Here is an 18579-nt window from a genome sequence, read left to right as displayed (position 1 = left end):
AACAATAAAATCAAAATGTTTTTTTGCACATAAACCACATGTGAGAAATTAGCAAAAATAACCTTGTCATGTAAAACATGTGTAATACTTTTAGTTGCTGATGGTGTTTCTTCACTGAAGAATGGTCCCACACCTTTCGAACAGTCACTCTTCACAGACACAGAGCTGGACACAGGTGAGCCTGATCTTACACTAATATATGAGGTAGAGTGAGAGAGAGAGAGAGGAGAGAGAGAGGGAGAGGGAGAGGGAGGAGAGGGAGAGGGAGAGGGAGAGGGAGAGGGAGAGGGAGAGGGAGAGGGAGAGGGAGAGGGAGAGGGAGAGGGAGGAGGGAGGGAGAGGGAGAGGGAGAGGGAGAGGGAGAGGGAGAGGGAGGGAGGGGGAGGGGAGAGGAGAGGGAGAGGAGAGGGAGAGAGAGAGAGAGAGAGAGAGAGAGAGAGAGAGAGAGAGAGAGAGAGAGAGAGAGAGAGAGAGAGAGAGAGAGAGAGAGAGAGAATCATTTGAGGATGATTTAGTGTAATTAAATACAGAATAGCCCACGATTGTCCTCTTTCAGACATTGTCTTCTGTGATTATAAACAATAAAATCAAAATGTTTTTTTGCACATAAACCACATGTGAGAAATTAGCAAAAATAACCTTGTCATGTAAAACATGTGTAATACCTTTTAGTTGCTGATGGTGTTTCTTCACTGAAGAATGGTCCCACACCTTTCGAACAGTCACTCTTCACAGACACAGAGCTGGACACAGGTGAGCCTGATCTTACACTAATATATGAGGGAGAGAGAGAGAGAGAGAGAATGAAATAAAATATATCAACAATTCGCATATATATAAGCAGAAACACTTTACAAAGGCACGTCAGAATTATGACAACACCATAAACAGGCACGGAAAACAAGTCCTGCAGCTCTGCAAAAGCCTGGGTCTGTACATAGCTAACGGCAGAACTAAGGAGATTCTCTGGGTCGCTTCACCTACTGCTCATGTCTCGGCAGCAGCACAGTAGATTACGGCATCACAGATATAGACAACAATAACATCAACTATTTCACAGTGATGCCACAGCTGCCGTTATCAGACCACAATCACACAGTCCTCAGCCTGAACAGATCCGGGAATCTCCGGCCTTATTCAGATCAGAAGGTTAAACTGCACCCCCTCCCCGCCAGATTTATGTGGAGTAAAGACAGTCCTGCCCAGTATGAAGCCCAGCTCCACAGCACTCGTGTTCAGAACATGATAGATTCATTCCTATTTACTTCATTTAGCGAAGAGAAGAAAACTATAATTTAGCAACTCATCAATTAAATGAAATATTTTCTACAGTGGTCAGAAAAGCCCTGAGAAAAAGAACAAAATACAGATGTAAGAAAGAAATTGCTAAAGATGGTTGGTTTGATAAGGAATGCCAAAAATTAAGAAAAGATTTACGATCATTATCAAATATAAAACACAGAGACCCTGCAAACCAACAAACACGAGACAAATATCAGCAAATCCTCAAAACATATAAGTCACTTCTAATACAGAAAAAAGCTGATCACATGAAAGCAAAGCTTAATAAGATTGAGGAGGCAGTCGATCAGAATTATTTTTGGGAATTATGGAATAATTTAGATAAATCAAAAGAACCCAAACACATTCCCATCTATGACCCAAACATCTGGACAGAACATTTTGGAAAACTCTATTCACAAAACGAACCAACCCTCACCCAAAAACATCTGACCTCCCAACTATACACCCTGGAACACACTGTAAAAGACCAGCTAAACCAGTTAGACCAGCCCATATTATTACACGAACTGACAGACAAGATCAAATCCCTAAAAAATAAAAAATCCTGTGGCGTGGATTTAAAATCTAATGAGATGCTGAAACACAGCAGCCCCAAACTGAAAGAGGCAATTCTGAAATTATTCAATCTTTTATTAAAATTAGGACACTTTCCTGAGATCTGGAAAGAAATTTGATTACACCAATTTTTAAACAAGGTGAGAAGTACGACCCAAATAACTATAGGGGCATCACAGTGAGCAGCAACCTGGGCAAACTATTCTGCTCCATCATCAACGACAGACTAGTCCAGTTCATTCAAGAACACAAGATCCTCAACAGCTGTCAGATTGGCTTTATGCCTAAACAGAGAACATCAAATCACATCTACACACTCCACACACTCATACAAAACATGTCCAACAAACAAAACAAGGGAAAATATTTGGCTGCTTCATTGACTTTAAAAAAGCTTTCGATTCGGTTTGGCATAATGGACTTTTCCTAAAACTAATTCAAAGTGGAATAGGAGGAAGGACATATGACATCATAAAGGACATTTACAATGGGAACAAATGCGGCGTCAAAATTAATGACAAACGCACTGATTATTTCAGTCAAACTAAAGGAGTCCGTCAAGGCTGCAGCCTCAGCCCGACTCTATTTAATATCTATATTAATGAATTGGCATCAACACTTGAGAAGTCCTCTTGTCCTGGTCTGACCCTCGAGGACAGAGAAATCAAAAGCCTCCTGTACGCTGACGATCTCCTGCTGCTGTCTCCTCATGAAGAGGGTCTGCACCAAAGCCTCTCGCTTCTGGAGGAGCTCAGCAGCGACTGGGCCTTACCCATAAACATGGAGAAGTCCAAAATCATGATCTTCCAGAAGAAACCTCGCCTTACTGACAACAAATACACATTTACACTTGGGGGAACCATTCTTAATCATGTCACCTGTTATAATTATTTGGGTCTGACAATCTCAGCTTCTGGAAAGTTTGACACTGCAGTGAAAGATCTGACTGATAAAGCACGTAGGGCTTATTATAGTATAAGAAAACCCCTGTTCAAATTTAACCCACCCATTAAACTGTGGCTGAAAATCTTTGACAGCATCATCAAACCCATCCTTCTATACGGCTGTGAAATCTGGGGCCCCAAATTTAAACTAAATTACGATTCCTGGGACAAAACACCTGTGGAAACTTTCCACCTCGAGTTCTGCAAGAACATCCTGGGAACTCACAGAAACGCTCTGAGTCTGGGTTGCCGGGCAGAATTAGGCCGATTCCCTCTCCTATCTGAGATCCAGAAGAGAGCCGCAAAGTTCTGGTTCCATCTATCAGACGCGCAGACAGACAGTTACCATCACTGCGCTCTCAGATACAGGGCAGGACACCCTGAGAGCGACCCCATGACTCATTTAGTGGAAAAACACCAACTTAATCCAACAATTCAGTTCAGACACGCAAAAGTAAAAGAAATAGGGAACATAACCAAAGAAGAATACATACAAGATTGGCAGATAAAGGTCACACAAGTAAATAAATTAAAATACTTCCACAAAATAAAGTCTGATTATAAATTGGCCCCATACCTGACCGATATCTGTAATTATGGTCAGAGAAAGCTCCTGACGAGGTATCGCATCAGTGACCACAGTCTGTGTGTGGAGACGGGCCGCCACAAGCCGAGCTGGAGAGCCAGAGAGCTCAGACTGTGTTCACACTGCACTGATGGAGTCGTAGAGGACGAGCTGCACTTCCTCACCCAGTGCAGCAAGTACAAACACATCAGAGACTCTTATTTCACACTAATAGCACAGATTTTACCCCAATTCCAACAAGCGAGCCTCATAGACAAACTGTCTTATATTCTGGGAGAGAAAGAAGAGTGTGTTCTCCTGGCAGCGCAGTATGTGTCTTCCTGCCATCATATGAGGGACAAGGGCTGAACCCTCTTTTACCTTAAACTACTCTCTGTACTTATTTTTGTTACCATATATATATATATATATATATATCTTTTTTCTTCTTTTTTTTTTCATTGTGATATATTTATGCATAATATGGAAATTATTATTTTTTTTTTTCACTTTTATCTACCTGTACGTATATATTTGTATATGTCTATTGCTTTGGCAATATTGTGCTATTTTACACAGTCATGCCAATAAAGTTAATTTGAATTGAATTGAATTGAATTGAATTGAGTTGAATTGAATTGAATTGAATTGAATTGAATTGGAGAGAGAGAGAGAGAGAGAGAGAGAGAGAGAGAGAGAGAGAGAGAGAGAGAGAGAGAGAGAGAGAGAGAGAGTGGGAAACTTTTCTACCAGCTGTTCTCTTGTATCATTTGAGGATGATTTAGTGTAATTAAATACAGAATAGCCCCACGATTGTCCTTCTTAAAGGTGTTTGAAGAAATACTGCTCTGTTTTCTGTTTTCTTTTTTTTTTTTTTTTTACATATTTTTATTGAAAAACATGTAGCATAACAAAAACATTTCCAAAAAACAAAACATTTTTTATATTTTAACTATCTTTCCACACCCACACCCACCCACACCCACCCTCAGCATCCAAAAAAAAAATCAGTTACACAGGTATAGAAGTTATTATACAAAGGCTAAGACAGATGTGTCCACATATTTTCAAATACATAAGCACATCCTATATACACATATCAATCAGTGGATTGAGAGGTATCTAATATTGCCTGTATCGATATTTGGTTATTTTCCAGAAAATGTATAAAAAGATCCCATATTTTATGGTAATCTTTTAGTTTGCCCTTTATGCTGTAGGTTATTCTTTCCAATGCAATACAATGTGACAGATCTTTTAATCAATGCTGTTTTCTGTTTTCTTTCTTCCTCTGTGCAGATAAACACTTGATGGCTGTTCCAAAAATCCATATGCAACGACATCTCACCTGCATATGAAGCCACAACCTCAAGAAGACAACTACACCCACTGCTGAACGAGCCAATCACAAAAGAAAAAGAAAAAATACACAACGCAGAGATACAAAACCTTCAGTCATCCATCGAAATGATCAAGACTACAAGCCTGCACCATTATCTGAGTGCTGCACCTGGTTAATATGACTGAAGATAACTCTTCATGGTTCGGAAACCTGTTAGTATCAAGAGTGTCAACCAACAAATGACTCGCGTCCAGCACAAGGAAATAACAGTTTTCAACCAGAAAAGACTATTACTCGTAAAGACTTCACGGACCCTAATTGCATGTTTTGTTTCTGTGTCAGCATGCAATTACAGATGAACAACACAGATCATGCTTGTGCCTGTAACTTTTTCAAGTTACAAGAATTAACTTTTAAGTGTCTAAATTTGTATTTTTGTGAGAGTTTTTAAGAACTCTCAAAGAGGGGACTGAAGGATTCAATTTTAAGAATCTATTTCAAATATGCTTCCTTACATAACATCACGGTAAAGAATATTGTATTTAGTGTTTAAGGGTAAGATAATGATTCGGCTCAGCAAAGTTGCCTTTCCTGTTTTCTCCTTATTGTCTGTAAATGGCTCTTGAAGCCCCAGTTTCACTCAGACTGATGGGATTAGCACACAAATGATTCACAGAGAAACTTTTCTACCAGCTGTTCTCTTGTATCATTTGAGGATGATTTAGTGTAATTAAATACAGAATAGCCCCACGATTGTCCTTCTTAAAGGTGCTGTATGTAGTTTTCAGCGGCCTCTATCTGTGATGTTTCAGATTGCAACCAAGTTTTCAAGCGTGTGCTCGTGCTCGAACTCATGAGCGAGCACTCTGGGTACCGGCCAGACTGAGACGCAACACACCAGAGAAAGCATCACACAACATGCTGGAAACTCAGGTAAACTCCCACAGAAACGTTACAATAATAGGCTACTTTAGCAAAAATAACCTTGTCATGTAAAACACGTGTAATACCTTTCAGTTGCTGATGGTGTTTCTTCTCTGAAGAATGGTCCCACACCTTTCGAACAGTCACTCTTCACAGACACAGAGCTGGACACAGGTGAGCCTGATCTTACACTAATATATGAGGTAGAGTGAGAGAGAGAGAGAGGGAGAGAGAGAGGGAGAGAGAGAGAGAGAGAGAGAGAGAGAGAGAGAGAGAGAGAGAGAGAGAGAGAGAGAGAGAGAGAGAGAGAGAGAGAGAGAGAATTTGAATTTCAAAATCCATTTATTACAAAATTAAAAACATTGTCCAGTCAATCAACACACTGTAAAAACAAACTCAGAACAGCCAAGACACAATTATCTTAAGAGGGATGCAAAATGCAGGTTATCATCAATAATCTCACACAAAGTGCACCAAAAACTTATTGCACCAAATCTGATCAAAAGAAACAAGATCATTCATGGCTTTAAAATATTGAAAATCAATTAAAATTCTAGATTTCACTGAATTGAAAAACACTGCCTCTAAATTATAACTTGTATCTCGTTCAATTTTATGTTTCCTAGTATTATAAATAGCCATTTTAGCTTGGCCTAGCAAAAAGTTCAAGACTTGACACCGAAATCGGTGTCTCCTAACATATTTAAAACCACAAATAAAAACTCCAACAGAAAATGTTTCACCAAAACAAACAAATAAATTCTGTAAAACAATAAACAATGACTTCAGTCTAAAACATTGCATAAATGCATGGAACACAGTCTCTCTCATCAAACAAAATGGACAACCATGACCAACACCAGGGTTTAAAACTGAAATAAAAGCATTAACTGCGACTGCCCCATGTAATATTCTCCACTGTAAATCGCCTATTTTCTTAGTTAATGGTGACTTGTACAGAGCCCTCCATTCTGGTTTTGTGCCCTCTCTCATCTGTAGGATGGTACGCCAGGGTGTATCTACTTTATTATCTAAAAACCTTCTATTCAAAGATTTGACACAACTTTTATACAAGGCTTTTCCAGAGGCCTGCTCTGAACCCAATAATGACACATTTTCAGAAAACAAAAAAACACCTTTGCACTCTTCTAAAATAGGTGATATTATTATTAAAGTGCCAGTAAGCACTTTTTGGCTTAATGGAGCTTAAAGACACAACACACTGTATCAAGCTATGATCAGAAAAGCTTACTGGAACGATTGAACAGCTTCTGAAAAAACTAAGCTGGTGTTTGAAACCATAAAACCTATCCAACCTTGCTAAAGAAATTAAGTTATCGTAAGCATGAGTCCATGTATATTGCCTCTGATTACCATGAAAATTTCTCCAAACATCAACAATCTCATGTGATTTCAATAACTGAATGAGCCGCTTTCGTGAAAGCATATGCGGTTCAACATGATTTCTATCTAAAATGTGCTTAGTGTTGTTAATGCTGATGCTGAGGAATTACAGTTGCAACATCTCATACAATGTACCTCAAACTGAGCAGTGTATCACTGAGAAACGTTCTGCTCGAGTCGTTCTTGTGATGGAGGTTAGGGTTGAATAACTAGTTCTTCCAGTGTTTCATCATCAGACTTGCGCTCGCATTGATATGGTCAAATAGACGTCATTGTTCGTTACTGTGTTTAGTTTACGGTGTAGGAAGCCTCAGGACAAGCAGAGCTGACGTTGTTATGGCAATGGGCGTTTTTGTTTTCGATGCGCGCTGTACACGGTAAACCAATCACAATGGACTGAGCTGTCTGGCCAATCAGAGCAGAGTAACTCGTGGAAAGGAGGGATTTAGAGAGAGCGATTCATCTGACTAGTCATTTGAGAATCATTGAAAATCTGGTGATGTGCAAATGTATATTATGAGAAAATGAAAGTGTTTTTTGACCTTTGATGCATGTAAACCTGTTGTAGTAGACTCCAAAACAACATTAGGAAACTTTAAAATAGCATAATAGGGGCCCTTTAAACTAACTGAATCGCAGGCTTGCCAGGCTATCATTACATAAAGTGCAGCAAAACTCAACGTAACTACTAAAGGTGGAGAAACACATGAAACATACCTTTCAATATCTGATGGTGTTTCTTCACACAAGTTTGGTCCACCACCTTTTGATCGGTCACTCTTCACAGGCACAGAGTCTGATCTTTCACTAATGACAGAGCAGAAGGAAAAAACACTTTACTACAAGAGGTTCCTCTGCATCAATGAAGACATTTGATATTCCAAATGGTAGTTATATACAGTTTAACTAGAACTATATGAATTATTATTTCTATCTTAACCGCAGACATTAACTTTGGACACACTAGTTATCTTTTGCAGTGTTTCTTTTTTTTCACTCCACAGAGATTCGATTGGATGGAAACAAGCTGTTTGTTCTAGAATTAATGTAAATTGTGTAAAACATTAGGAAGTTTTAAACTAAAGTTTTGTGCACAACAATAGTGAGAGAAGCACTCTTAAGGTTTAAGGTTTAAGGTTTAGTTCCTCACAGGGAAAAACCTGAAACTCCAGTAGTGTTTAAAATGATTGTGTGAAAACGGCTGCAGTCTTACCTCTGTTTCTCTGAGAGACTCATCTTAGAGAGAGAGTCCTTTCCTCGCTCCTCCGACATTACTGCAGCTAAACAACCAGTGCAAACAGATCAGCACTGGTTTGTAAAAGTCAGCTCAACATGACCTGGAGATGACAATATGTTAATGAGATGTTACAAACAACTATACTGCCATGTAGAGATCGTTCATTAAGGGATAATTCACGACTAGCTGTAAATTAAATGATTTTAAAGCACAGCATGGAGGCAAAGAACCACATGACATAAGGGGCGGCAGTGGCTCAGCGGTTCATGTAGGTTGTCTACAAACTGAAAGGTTGGTGGTTTAATCCCTGGTTCCACTTGACCAAGTGTCGAGGTGTCCATGAGCAAGACACCTAACCCCAGCTGCTCCCGACGAGCTGGATGGCGCCTTGCATGGCTGACACCGCCGTCGGTGTATGAATGAGTGAGTGAGTGAATGGGTGAATGTGAGGCAATGTAAAGCGCTTTGGTGGCCATAGGTCTGTGAAAGCGCTATATAAATGCAGTCCATTTACATAAAGCAGAGTGCATTCAAAATTGTTTCATGGACAGCTGTGGATTTCCCAGTACTGACAATTTAAAGCTGTTATTGATGTTTGCTGTGCAATATTTGACCTGAAGGGTACATTTTTTTAATTTTCATCACCTATATGGCTCATTAGATCTAGCATTCTGCCTGCTTCGACGAATCAGACACGGAGATTAAGTATTGCATAAGATTACATTTATTTGAATGAATGAATCAAAGCATTTATTTAAATTCATTATTGAGGATGGTGGGGGGGGGGGGATCTCTCTCTATTAATTGAGCATTAGAGAGTAATATAGCTAATGAAGCCATTCAGTAGCGAAGCATCTTTATTAATAAGTCGCAGGGAAGCGTTGCTATCATTGATGGCTTAAAACTTCTCACAACTCGTCTAACCCAGATTGCACAGGTATGTCTCTAAGATGCCTGTTAAAGAACGCTGGAAACATCTGATAAACGTCTTAATGAAAGCAGTTTTGCATGCATTCTAAATCATAAACTTAATCTTAAATATTTTCTAAATGTCTAAAATCTAATCTAAATGTCTTAGAGACATTTTGCAGATGAGCAACTATAACCTGCAGATGTAAATGTAGACATCTAAAACATGTCTCTGTGATGTAGGCCTACATGTGCTATTAGGGAAATTTAAGAACATTAAGAAATGGACATTATAATTAGGCTACTGTGTTTAAAACTTGAGGTGGCAAACTGAACTCATATAAAGTTCATAACTTTCTGTATTGCAGTTTAATAAAAAAATGTTACACTAATTTATTTCCAAAACTGTTTATTACTTTATTCAGTTATTTTTCTTTTAATTTTTTATTGATCATTGCCCCAAGTTCACAATCTATTTTATTATTTTTTAAAATGGTCCTAAATGCATTTGTACATTGAGAAAAAATGTATTACCTAATATATATATATATAATTCATATCTGTGTGAACCAAAATATTATATTCAGTAGATTATTAGTATTAGTATTATTAATTATATTTAACATAAATGAACATTAACTATGAGATTTATGTTTTATCTCTGATGATCTATTTTAAAATACTTTCGATTTCGCATTATCACAAAGCAACCGCCCGAAATGAAAAAGGAAAACCCTTCTGAAACGCATTATTCGTTTAAAATAACCCTTTCGAATAAACTTCATGTGTTAACTTTCATCGCTTTCAAAATATTTATTCGTGTAAGTTAATTTCTAGCAGCATCTACGTCTGTTTGGAGTAACGAGACTATAATACTTCCGGAATAAAACAGGCCTACTTAAACTTCGAATCTTAAATTACGGTGATAAATAGTATAAAATCAATACTATATCTCCCAAAATAACTGTAATCAATAAAGCTAAAACTTACTTGAAGTCTGAAGAGAATTTAGACTTAGATTTCTTTTCTGTACTTCACAGTGTTCGCTTGTCACATGTTACGAGTCCAAAGCAAAGTACAGTATCTGGTGGAAGAGATTTGTCGACTGTTCATAAACTTTGTTAACGATTAACTGATCAATATGACTTCCTCCTTTTGCTGAAGCATGAAGCAACGCTCGCGCTGAGAACTGTGGTGATGGAGAAATGGCGGCAGGTGCACAGTTAGTGGGGGCACCCCGTTTTCACAGGATTGTAAATGCAACACAAATTATTGTTCATTAAATGTTTTCATTTTTAACATTTAGTCATTTATTTGTAATAAACACTTTAGTGGACTATTTAAAAAGTGTTATTTATATGTTAAATTATTAAAGTGGTTTTCTTTCGTTTAACACTTTCGGTTTCGTTTCTATAAACTCAGTGCGCATTTGCTCCTCATTCTGCCTGTCACGTGACCCTTTTTTTTTTTTTTTTTTAAATCAAGTCTCAAAATCTACTGGTACTGTAAATGCATTAGGAGAGAACAAGTCAAGGGACGATTACACCAAATAAGCCATTGATTTGATTTAATGTAAATTAATTAATTAATAAAATCTATTATTTATTTTTTCTTTTATTGCATTCCTGTAGATATTGAAAATATGTGAACTTGTTTTTTGTTTTGTTTTTACAGTCTATGGTGTGAACACACAAAAGACACATTTATAAAATATGTATATGTAAATCTCTCTCTCTCTAAGTAAAGAGTTAAACTGCACACTCACTCAAATATTTTGATAATTTCCAACGTCATACATGATAAAACACACATTAAAACACACACACTTTTCCCATATGGTTTGAATGTAGATTCTGGTTTGAGTTGTTTCTTATAAATGAGATGATCTAATTATCTAATTTATATATCTTAATATACATTTTTCTTAAAATAGCTTACTGATCTGGACTAAAATGTAGGCTATGTGCACTTAATGTGGGTTTTATCATACTCTGTCTTTACCAAGTTCTCTTTAACTTGCATCTCATAAAGGTGTGTTTGCTAGCTACTTGAGGAAATGAAAATCTCTCTCTCTAAACTTGTATAAAATATAAACACCCATCTCTTTTTTAGAGATATTTTAATGTCATTTTCAATTTTCTCTGCACAGTCCATCATCAGTGGCCAAAAGAAATCAAAGTGGCTTGACACTTCAAAAGTGTTCAACCAACAAGTGCCTGTGCCATTACTTTGAAGATCAGGAGCAAATTGATGCAATCCACACTCACCTGACATCAATTCTGGGCAGCTCACACACACACACACACTACACAGTGACAAGATCAAATTCATCATGGATGTCCTTTTTAATTTTTTAAATATTTTTTACTTTTTTTTTTATATCAGTGAGCACTGCTGTCGCCTGTCCACTTCGAGAGGAGGATAGAAAAACAGTTAAAGTCCTAGGAGAGTAATCTACAGGAGTCATCAAAATTCATAAATGGGGTCAATAAATATTTTTTTTGTGAACAACAATATTGTCTTTCTTCTAAATGGCCCTTGGAATTTTTGAAAAGGGATAAATTGTGTTTGTCTTCATAAAATGCTCTGTAGGACACTTTTGTAGCTGTATGACGAGAATAGTACAGCAGATATTTCATTGAGGATCCATATGATTACACAGTACTGTATGTCTAATGGGCTAAATATTGTTAAATGTGTAAGTTTCGAGCGTCGATTTAATGATGTTATTTCGCAGTATATTCCCCTACTGGACGCATCAGGCACAACAGGGGCGTAAAACTGCTTCTGCCGGTGTGGTGAACAATCGAGTCCGGTTGAAGAGATGAGTCCGAGCTTAGGACAACAAGCAATCCGATTGGTTCAAATCACGTTTTATGGGTAATCGCTTTAGTGCCTGGTTACAAATAATACAAAATCACTTTATTATAGAAGTTTGTACTTCGTTATAACGAGTCATTAATGTATTTTTTAACTTATATGTTTAACATACTAGTATTTAACCGAAGCTATAGATTGTGAAATTAAACATTTCTCGTTGTTAGTGTGTTTTTTATAATAAATAAACAACATATTTGAGCTTCAAACAACTACATTCTCGACTGAGAAACTCTTAAAACTACATTTCGTGACACAATAACAGTCGTATTTTTAAATTTCGCGGTCTTTCTCCTCTGCTATTGACGCAGCTCGGACTCATCTCTTCAACCGGACTTGATTGTTCACCACACCGGCCGCAGCATTAGGAAGTATCGCGTGATATCAGGTCTAGCGATGTAACAAACTGCTTTACGGCACTGCACACATATACTATCTAAACATATATATGCTAGCCTTCTGTGTATTATACATACCTCAATGGACATGGCTCCGTGCGTTCGCCGGGTTCTTTGAAAACAAATGCACATGACCAGCGGGAGAAGATGGGAGGGGGGAGAGTCGCCAATGAGTTTTGACGACAGTGTTGTGACAGTGTTGAGGAGGAGGGGCAGGATGAGGAGGAGGGAGGGTCGAGCTAGCCTCCGTTTTGTTTGACAATACTTCGAACGTCAACAAGAAGTGACGTCACCCAACATCGTTTAGAGAGCACCTCAGGTCGAAAAAACTGTGATCAACGCGAAGTGGGCGTAACCCGAAGTAGGCGTAACCCGAAGTGGGCATAACCCGAAGGGGCGTAACTTGAAGTCTTGCAGGCTGCAGACAGATTCTGTTGGTATAGTGGACATGCACCATTACATTTAGAAATAGACTAGCTTTGTTTCCAAATGAACCCCTCTTCTCAGGGAACCGAGGTTACGTTAGGTAACCGGTGACATTCCCTTTCGAGTCGGTCTCTTGACACTGCGTCACCAAAGGTGGCACTATCGGGATCTAAAATCGCGAATGTCTCCAGACTGCATAAACAGCTGCCGTTCAGTACCACAGGCACATGGATAGGCGACGGCACTATCGCCTAGCAACGTTCATCCCGGGACATGAGACATCCAGCACCGCACCGTCACAGTGTTTATGGTTAATGGAGGAGGTCTTGCCAAAGCCTAGTACTGATGTCCACTGCAGCGGCGATACTGGTGCTGTCATGAACATGATACAAGCATGGTAAACACTGTGCAGATGAAACACGAAGGCAGCAGTAGCACTGGTGCCATCAGTCATATACAGGTGGGAATTAAAGGAGAACTTGGTAACTTTTTTAACTTAATAAAACTGTCTAGAAATCATTTGGATGGTTAAACAACCTGTTCTGGTGATATTGGTGACTTTCCCCGCTCCCCCCAGCGTTCCCAGGCGGAAAACCAACCTTGCAACTTGTTCACTACCGTCCCGGCAAGATAGAAATTGGAAGTCTCGTGAGAAGCGAGAACTAGAACGAGAACAAGCGCGAAACACAAATTGCTTTACGGCAATTCGACAAAACACACATGCATGTATGATGTATTACCAGATCACCCACCTCGGTAGACATAGCTCCACGCGATACAGTTGGCTTGCTCTGATCAAAACAAACGCACATGAGCAGAGGTAGAGAGGGGGAGGAGGCCGCCGCAAGTGAGTTTTTTACGACTGTGTTGTGAAATATACACCCCCACCACAGCTGTAGGGGGAGCTCATGGGGAAAACATGCGACAACAAAAGGGAAAATCAGCAAAGAAGTGACTAGAGTTCGCTAGAGTTACCGAGTTCTCCTTTAATGCACAGGCTTGCGTTGGCTGCAGCCTAGGGGCCCTACGTGTGCAGGGTACCCGGGTTGGCCAGACTATTTTTGTTATTATTTAAAATTTACTTCAGCACGAACAAAAAAAAAATGTTTTGACCCATAAGAAATATATATATATAAAAAAAAAAATAAGCAGGTGATTGGACAGATGTGACATTTAGGTCAGCTGCTGGTCAAATCATGTCAATCATTTTCATTTACGTCACTGCTATTGCTAGACGGCATAGAGGTAAAATGTCTGAAACAAAGTACTGTAGTGTGAATCACAAAAATGGAAAATACAAAGGTTAAAAAAAACAACGTGACCGAGATATACTGAAAAAATCCCTAAATTGACTGGATAGGGGTGTACTTCAAGGTAGGGGTGTGCTATATCACGATTTTTGATTGTGGACGATTCAAATGTCTCCACGATCTCTGCTTTATAGAAATATCGTAGTATTGTGCTACAGTGCATTCTATCAGTTCAGTTATGGCGCCTCCTTGAGAATCTGATTCATTCATTTGATTTTATTTAAGAGAAAATCAGATGCGTGTCTGTATGCGTGCAGGTCTTAAAGTGACAGCAGCCAATTAGTAAACATGCTGTCGCCTGTCCTTAAAGGGTTTAAGGTTCACCCAAAAATGAAAATCACCCCATGATTTACTCACCCTCAAGCCATCCTAGGTGTATGCATAGGCGTAATTTGCGAGTGGGACGGGTGGGACATGTCCCCACCACTTTTTGCTAAGGTCGATATTGTCCCCACTACTTTTAAAACATCTCGAGGCACGAATGTACCAATACAAATAAATAAAACATCTCCAGTTAACTAGCAGAGCATTCATTTCATTTGTTTGTTAAATAAGAGGCTGAAATGCGCTGAAATGTGTTGTTTTTTAAATCAAGTGATCAAAGTGCTCGTTGCCAATGCGATCAGTGGCGCGGATACTGTGTTCTCTTGTGGCTCGCACACACGCTTCAATCCGTTGTGGAGACTCTATTTGTTCCAGTGAAATTACAAAGCAAAATTCACACAAACGTGTCCCTGCCTGATATACCTACATATATTAGACCTCATTAAACGACAAATTAAACCCAATGTACTATTTAAATCGATTGCTGGACATCGTAATGTTATTCTACATCTGATTTATGATTTAGCATTGTGTTAGCAACGGGGGGGTTATAAAAGCCTTCTGAAGTGAAGCGATGGTTTGTGTAAGAAAAATATGCATATTTAAAACTTTATCAACTAAAATAACTAGCTTCCAGGTTCCGACAGACGGCCATATGCATCGATTTACGGTGGAAGAGTGACCCTTGACCTGACGCATGACGAAATGACAAACGCGGAATTGCGCAGAGAATAGAGCTAAACAAAACACCAGTCACGAATTAGAAGTCTAAAACAACAATTTTTAAAGAGAAATGTCTTGCTTGAGCTTGAGTTTGTTGCCCAGCGCTGTTTGTTTGAACCGTGAGAGGCGTCTAAACTTACGATACTCCTACATTCTATGTACATCATACATGCGTCACGAGCATAGGTCACGAGTTACTCTTGTTAGGCCGTGGGCCGGACCCCGAAATTGTGAATTTCATTGATCCCTGCCAAGGAACTAAGTAATTTGTTTACAGATGGCATGTAAAAATTCTTATAAGTAGAGTAAGCATTGTTTCCAACGTTGAAGTGTGCACATTTGATGAAGATATCGATTTAAACTCTTAAATTTTTAAACGGGCGAATTTGTAGGACTACTAAATCGTAGCGTCAGAAAACGTAAACAAATCACCCGTCTCCTTGACAACCCGTCACGTTTCCCTGACAACCAGCATAGTTGATACAGTAACGTTGCACTCTGATAACGAAATTCTGCTATTAAAATAGGCTTTATATACTTTGTCTACACGAGCTATAATATACACTGTACACTTACCGTCAGAAGGCTCTAACGTTATTGATCACCCGTGGGTGGGCTTTTGTCACCTAATTTATTTATATAGACGCATAACAACAAAGCAGGACGCGATTGACAGCCGGTATATGACAATATGAAGTGCTGTATACATGTTGCTTCTAAGGCAAAAAGCCCAATAACCTTATTTTCTAAAACAAGTTGGGCATCATTTGTTCAGTGTGCCCAGAAATGGGTTAACCTCAACACTGCTGAGAGTTTAATGGCTGAAAAAGCCATAGCAACATTTAACTTAACAGAAACCTGGAGAGACCAAGATGTGCCAGTTAATGTGGGCTTCCATAGGGAATGCTACATGCTCTTCACCAATAAAGATCACATTGCAAGAGCATGTAGGAGGAGAGAAAAGGCAGCCACAGATACTGAAGGTATGCATCAAATCCATCAATTCTACTAAATCTCTATTAAGATAATTGTGTATTGGTGCATCATGTAGGCTATGTATGCGTGTATTGTAAGCTAGTTAGTTTACAAATGTGTGTTAAATAAACCTCACAATACCAGTGAATATTAATTACACAATGTGATTTTTAATTAATGTATATTTTTGAACACTTTGTATCTTAAATTTTGTATTGAAAAGCTGGACATTTAACAAGGGCAAAAAGCATAGATTAAATATAAGATTACAGTGAATACTAGTGTAAGGTTGACAATGAATAGAACACAAAAGTCATTGTTTTTTTAGGAATGTTTTATTTGAAACAAAAACATTACATGGTATTCTTCCATATCTAAACAGTGAGATTACTAGATTAAAAGTAACAAACTTTGATAAACATTCTTTGTCCCCTTTGTTCTGTCCCCTACCTGGTGTCCCATAACCATGTAGATAAAGCCCAACTGCTGCCAGAGGAAGTCAGTGATGACACTGCATCCAAGGTTCGGGTTTTGCGTTCTGCATCGGATGGTCCAAGCTTCCCAAAAAGAGCTTCCCATCTCCTACCAGTTGGATGCCTCATATGCAAAAAAAACCAATACATAACAGACAGTCACAGCAGAAAAAGGTCAAAAGAAAAACTTGCTCAGTGTGAAACACTAACTGCAGGTAAGCTACTTCTTGCTGCAGAGGAACGGAGGGATGAAAGTCTACTAATGCACATACGTGGGAGGGATCTTGTAGCTTCAGAGGCCATGTATCATTTGAGCTGCTACAGACGTTATACAAGACATCTGCCCAGATTTCCTTCTCGAGGAATTTCAGAAAGCAATCCATATCAGGCAGGCTACACCCAATTCTGCAAGTCAGTGGTGGAAGAGAGGTTGCTGAGAAACCGTGAGGTGTTAAGGCTCTCCTTGCTAAATGGTCTTTTTAAGAAAATAGTGAAGGAAAAAGAAGGTGTTGACATTGCATCTTACAAAGCTTTTTCCTTAAAAGCCAGACTTCAAAAGTCACATCCATTTTTGAGATTTCTGAAATCCTCAAGAAATTATTTAGTTTATGTTGATGATTTAACTGCTGATGAAGTAATCCATGATGAAGCTACACAACCATCATCATCAGACCATAGTGAAGATGACACAGAAGATGACACAGAACCAAGTCATGTTGGAGCAGGGCAAGGAACAAAAGACTCGAGACTTCTGTATCATGCAGCCATGTCACTCAGGGAGATTATAGAGGCCAAATGCAAAACTACTCCTAAACTGCCATGGCCACCCACAGCGCAAGACCTTCAGATGGACACTGCCTCAAATCTGGTACCAAATGAATTATACAATGTCCTGGCTTGGACAACAGGTATGACTACAGAATTTAGAACTGATGGTTTGTGTGCCAATGTTAGTGTGGAGAACAATCAGAAGATTGTGTCATTGTGTCAGGATATTATGAATCTTGCAATGAGAGGACGCTGGCTCATGCCAAAGCATTCTTCCTTAGCCATGGCTGTACGACATACGACAGGATCAGCTCAGCTGATAGGAATACTGAATGGCCTAGGGCACTGTTCCTCCAACTCACAAGTACTGGAACATGACACCGCTCTAGCGGAGCTGCAATTGCAAAGAGGTGATACATACATCCCACCAAACATTACAGTTCAAGTTCAAGCAACACTTGTATGGGACAACAACGACTTTGGTGAAGAAACACTATCTGGAAAGGGAACAACACATAACACAAATGGTATTGTAATTCAGAGGCCAATTACCTGTGGTGTGTCTACTTCTGAGACAGTATCTCTGCAAAGAACAAGGAAAAGGTCTCTTCAACCACCTCACGCTAATATCGACACCTACATTAGACAAAAGAGGACCGGTCCAAAACCTTTTGGATCAGAAGTTGAACTGGGACAAGAGAAATACATGTATACACAGGACTCTGCACGAAGACTGGATGGTGCCTACTTTTTCATGAAGACTCAAGAAGTCCATGGCAGTGCTTCACCTGGATGGACTGGTCACAATACACTGCTACAGAGAGGTACGATTCCACAGCAGTCTAACATTGGTTACCTGCCCGTCATTGACGCCAGTCCAACAGACCTAGACACAGTACACACCATCCTCACTCGTTCAATAGAAATAGCAGACAAACTGGAGCAGAATGAAATTGTGTTGGTAATGGATCAGGCCATATATGCAAAAGCACAAGAAATTCGTTGGATGAACACCACATTTATGGAACGACTAGTCCTGAGAATGGGGGAATTTCATACAGCCATGGCATACCTGTCCTGTATTGGGAAGCGCTTTGGGGATGCAGGATTACAAGATGTC

The 18579-nt window shown here is 39.1% G+C and overlaps 2 protein-coding genes across 2 annotated transcripts in view; both read right to left on the bottom strand.

The window, feature by feature from the left end:
* The window catches only part of LOC311090050 (protein NLRC3-like), a gene marked incomplete at its 3' end in the record, with an annotated part of 35351 nt that extends 24905 nt beyond the window's left edge, over positions 1–10446 (bottom strand). The window contains exons 1-6 of the mRNA XM_084125145.1: positions 10176–10446; positions 8253–8376; positions 7757–7846; positions 5722–5826; positions 666–770; positions 89–192 (exon numbers count right to left, since the gene is read on the bottom strand). The remainder of the gene's footprint in view (positions 1–88; positions 193–665; positions 771–5721; positions 5827–7756; positions 7847–8252; positions 8377–10175) is intronic.
* LOC311089879 (uncharacterized protein) overlaps positions 1–18579 on the bottom strand; it is an 832216-nt gene that overhangs the window by 179855 nt on the left and 633782 nt on the right. The window lies entirely within an intron of this gene.

Source organism: Abramis brama, assembly GCF_963993115.1.
Source record: "Abramis brama genome assembly, chromosome: 9".
Classification (NCBI taxonomy): domain Eukaryota; kingdom Metazoa; phylum Chordata; class Actinopteri; order Cypriniformes; family Leuciscidae; genus Abramis; species Abramis brama.
This window is presented reverse-complemented; position numbering and strand designations above follow the sequence as displayed.